Here is a 5,305-nt window from a genome sequence, read left to right on the forward strand (position 1 = left end):
TCGGACTTGTAGTGATCCACCTGTTTACAGCCTCCCAAGAGCTGGGATTACAGGTACCTGCCACCACACCCAGTCTCATTTGCCATCTCAGTGCACCCTGGAGGCAGGGCCTGCAGGCAGGTCCAGGGATCTAACACCTGGCCCCTGTGCCTGCTTGTAGGCACTTTGATCCGCTAAACTATTTGGCCAGCCCAGAAATATATTACTAATATAAGGAGAAATTGTAAGTATAAAATCTTCCAGGAAGGATCAAACCCGGCATGTCGGAGGAACAGTGGAAAAGCCAGTGTGGTCAGAGGTCTGTGGGGAGGGGAGAGTGGCAGATTTCCATCAGTGTCCTGTTTCTATTAAATAGGAGAAGATAATTAAGAAATCATGTAAGTACTCAGCACAAATGTTTTGCTCACAGCTCTTTATCTTGGGTTTTGTAACATGGTAAATTATGTATTTAATGAAAGTGTTTGAAGTCTGCACATCATCTAAAATGTATGTTAGTGTGACTGGGCTACTGATTGTTTTGTAAGACAGTATATGAGAACAGACAAGGGAAACAAAACAAAACAAAATAAAATGCCCTTAAAGCCAAAGGAAATTACCAAAGGCTCTCGATGCAGATTACTGCCATGAAAAGACAAGCAATGGGTTCCATAGCAGATGCCAGCAGGATGTCATTTCATGTCATCCAGGTCACCCCCAACACTGCCTGTCTGGAGGTTCCACAGGCTGAGAACTTTCACCTCAAGACTCCCCACCTCCCCACCTCAGAAGCCAACTGCCAGCCCCTGGTTGCTTTACTTGCGTCTCCAACAGGCCAGCTATGAGCTGGGAGGGGGAGGGAGTCCCATGATTCTCTCCTTGGGCTTGAATAATTTGTCCATTTATGTTTAGTGGCTTATTATAAAGACTATCACAAAGGGATGAAGAGCTGCACAGGCAAGGCATGGGGGGAGGGCATGGAGTTCTTGTCACCCTCTGGGAGCACCCAATATTCTGTTACCCTGCTGGAGCTCTTGGAAACTCAACCTTCTGTTTTACTGGGCATTTCATTGCATCAGCATGAGTGAGGCACGGATTTAGAAGTATGATTGGACACACAAGATGTGATATATGATACTAGATGGTGTAGAGAAGCCCAGTAAGGTCTATCTGATAAATTCTTGGCCTCTCTGTGTAGCATTCATTCCTCTTGGGTAAGGGCACCTCTTTTGAAATGGGGGTTTTAATCACCAGCAGCAAACAAAGCTGATCAGAGGATTTCTTTATCGCCAGGTTCAAGGGAAATAGGCAGGGGAAAGTTCAGCACTGGTGCTTTTTCTTGAGAGGGAGAACTTATAGTTTCTATGATGGCCATCAAGAGGGATTTATGATCGAGGAGCTGTGGGTGAAAACAATGTATGCTGTAGGTGTAATCACACAGGTGAATCCTGTAGATAATCTCACCATCACAAAACGTGACAAAACAATTTAAATCCTCCAAGGATTGGTGTTATATAGAGTGGAAACAGATAACGAAAAACCAGGCCATGCAGTATATTACTAATGAGTAGACACATAGGAAATTTTGAGAATAAAATAAAAACACAGAAAATGCTTTTGTATGGAAAAAAAAATCTCTGGCAATCTGTATGCTTTCTGACTGATAATTAAACTAACTTCTCAGAAGCAATAATGTCATTGGCCAATTGATTTTTTTCTTTTAAGAAATGGAATTGTATTGAAGCTTGATGATTCTTATAGTAAATAGATTACAATAAAACTGTAGTTGCTGGTTAAGTTCTAATAATTGTTTTTTTTCTCTTTGCCTTTTTGTCCTGGTCTTCTGTTAGCCTTTCTATAGGTCGCTTCTTCAATCCCTTAATTTTCCTGGTTTAGTACTTGTTTCATAAGTATTTTATTAAAGATTTTTGCAACTCTGTTCATCAAAAAAAAAAAAAATTTTTTTCCTGGTTTGTAGTTTGCTTGGATCTTGTTTCGATATATGAAACCTTCCACAAGTTGTACCAAAAGTATTCTGAGACATATTTTTCTTATTGTTTGGCTTGAGAGCTTTCTGCTTTTTTTTCTAGAGCGCTTATAAAGGTCATCTGAAGCCAGGTGTGTCCTTCTCAGAACCAAGTCCAGTGACGGTCCCATCTCTTCCAATGGTGTTCTGCAACCAGATTTCTTTAAGAGCAACTTTTAGCTGTGAAAATAAACCTTCCCCTTCAGAGCAGTGAAGTGCAAGACATACTCTAACCCAGTCAGGCAGATATTTGCCACCATGGGGCCTCTGAAGAAATTAATAAGAAGGCTTTTCAGCCTTCTATAGTCTTCCATCACATCAAAATCATCGCCAGCAAATATTAACATGGCTTTTGTTCCCTCAGGACATTTACTATTCTTCATCCCTTTTAGAGACACAAATTTCTTAATACCTAATTCAATCATATCCAGCACATAGTAATCATACACATGACCTATTACTAGGTTATTGGGACGCTTCCTATTCCGGGATCCAAACATGAATGAAGAACAATCTGACTTCTTTGAAAAGAATTCCAGTGATGTCTGATCTTCAATCAGTCTTGTCATATTTTTCTTTTCATACAGAACTCCAGATGGTTTTTTCAACGCAAACGTGTCTTTCAGGACTTGGGTCACTGTTGCATTTGCATTTCCCCCTTTAACCAGCGTGGCATTTTTAATATTTTCACTAAGTTTTGGTTCTCTCTTCTCAAGGAATCTCTTGGCTCTTTTCATTTTGGGCTTTACAACTCGGTCTGAGGCATCCATCACTACCACAGCTCAGTCCAGCCAATAGACATGCACTGCGCGCATGCGTGAGGTGAGTACTTCCCAATTGACTTTTGGATCAGGAAAATATCTATGGAAGATAAGAACAAGAAAATCAATCTTTTTTTTTTTTTATTTGTTTTTTCATAATTTTATTGAGAAACAAATAGCAATGAGACAGTTTCAAATCAAATTGGTAGGGCAGTTTCAATAATTAACACATTGCATACTGTCTTTCTAGTGGTTATTTGTTGTACAAGATTCAGACATTCCTATTTACAAATACTATTAGAACAAATCCCTCTATTCATTTAATTAAGAGAATGTAGCTATATATCTATCCTAACCATTTTTTTTTTGTATTTTTTTTTCTACAGTTTTATTGATAAACATATAGCAATGAGACAGTTTCAAATCTAATCGGAAGTACAGTTTCAACAAATAATACACTGCATATATTATTCTTAGTGGTTAATTGCTGTACAAGATGCGGACTTGTGATCCTATTTACAAACACCAATAGAACAAATCATTCCATTCATTAAGACAATGCAACTATATATCTACCCCAACCACTTTGAATACACAGATACAGAATGGACATTCATCAGTGTACCCCATTTTTCCTAAGTTCAGTTACTGAATATTATAGCTGTGTAAACTCAGCAAAATATTCTAAAAGAGTCCAGTAGCCCATAATAGCATTGGGTCTTCTGTTTAACTGGCAATGACAGAAATTATTGACCTGAGTCACTCACAGCTTAACTTAACAGCATGGCTTTATTTCTTATATTTCGTCTTCATACTTTTCTACTGGATGGTTAAGACCAAGGTAAAGCAGGACCTGTGCAACAAGAGTTGTAGCTTTTTGGTCTGAGAAGGTCAATGAAATGCCCTCAGGATTTGTCCTGAGATCCTGTACCTCAGATTGTAGAACCTTTATCAGTGCAGCCATGTGGATGAGTCACGACCATTGCTTGGCCAATGTGCTCTCTGTGAAAGCCTGAGAGAGTGTCTTCTCCCCATGTGACTCTCCTTAGGCCCACTCTATGTCATCGATCGCTTTCCTCTTTGGCCCCATAATCTTCTTGATCAGAAAATTTGGGACACTACCGAGGTACATGACGTTACAGTACAAGTTCTCATATGTCCTGAGTCTTAATTGACCTTAGAAGGCTAGGGCCAAAAAGTTGGCTTTCCTTGTAGCCCTCCTTTTTCTCTAATTTTGGTCTGCAAACTTAGGTTGTTACCCATCCAGAAGAAAAGCTTATTGTTATTATCAAATGATTTAGGCTATCAATCTTAACCTCACTATCTCACTGCATTTCAAACATCTTAGGCATAATAAGGAACAGGTATTTTTCATCAAGTATTGATATGTTGAACTTTAAGTCCCTACATAATATGATAAAAAACATTCAAAAATTAGATTATATTTTAAAAAATAGGATAAAGAATTCTATGCTTCTCATGTTTGCACATAAGTCCAAAAATCTCACCACATACAACCTTGAAGCAGGACAGTCCCACAATATTCCTTTTCCTGTCTTTTGCTTTCATTCACCACCCCCTTCTTCTTGAACATCCACCTACCCAAGAGACATCTTAGCAGTAACTGGCATGTCATGACTAGCCGCCCATATTCAAAATACCACAATGATAGGCACTCCCAACATGAAACAACTATTACAAATTACCATCTGCAGTGCAGTAGCTTAGTTCACAGGTATCAGTATATATAGTTAGTCAGGGTGAGAATCTTTCCAATTAACTCCTAGATTAAAGAATCTTCTGAATGTTCTCAAGAAAATCAATCTTAATGGATTAAGGTTTTGTTTATCCTAAATAATCAATCACTTGCTAGGCTTTATCATCTAGGGAGGGAAAGTAATTCCACAAAGTGATATTTTTTTCTTGCTTGTCTTACATTCCTGAGGGAAGGCGAGGCCTAGTTTAAATTCTGCACAAAGGCTGGTGCGGGTTTCCTCCAGAGGTTGCCTCTTAGCTTCACCACAAAAGAACCCTTTGATTACCATGTTTTAGCCACTGTTCCCATTTCCCAACCAGTAAGCCAACCAAACAAACAAAAAAATCGAGTTTTGTGCCTCTAGCTTGAATTTTTGTGGCATTATTTTTAGAGGTTTAAAAAGCACATGTTTTAATAGTATATGGAGCACCAGTGTAGGGCTTTGAAAGGGAAACAGAAGACTTGGGTTCCATTATTAACCAGGTTTAACTGTTAGCCTGTGCTATGCTCTAGTTATGCTTTATCTCATTCAAAACTCATGTTGTAGTTTATTTCCCATTGTGAGGTATTAAGAGGGTGGAAAGACTGTGGAGGGTACAGGTGGGCTATGTGGGTGGTGATTAGACATAGGTAAGGTCATCAGGGAGGAGTCCCCTCTACTGAGCATTTGTGGCTTTGTGAGAAGAGACAGGAAGGCTCGAGGCAACACACACATGCTCCCTATCTTTTGCCATGTGATGTCCTTCAAGAGTTAGGTGTCTGCCAGTAACAGAATCTACCACCACA

General features: G+C 39.2%; 1 pseudogene; it reads right to left on the bottom strand.

Moving 5' to 3' along the window:
* Positions 1 to 1,769: 1,769 nt before the first annotated feature.
* On the bottom strand, positions 1,770 to 2,772 carry LOC101585715 (annotated as a pseudogene).
* Between the last annotated feature and the right edge of the window lie 2,533 nt (positions 2,773 to 5,305).

The sequence above is a fragment of the Octodon degus genome, unplaced genomic scaffold (genome assembly GCF_000260255.1).
Source record: "Octodon degus isolate 3935 unplaced genomic scaffold, OctDeg1.0 scaffold00047, whole genome shotgun sequence".
NCBI lineage: Eukaryota > Metazoa > Chordata > Mammalia > Rodentia > Octodontidae > Octodon > Octodon degus.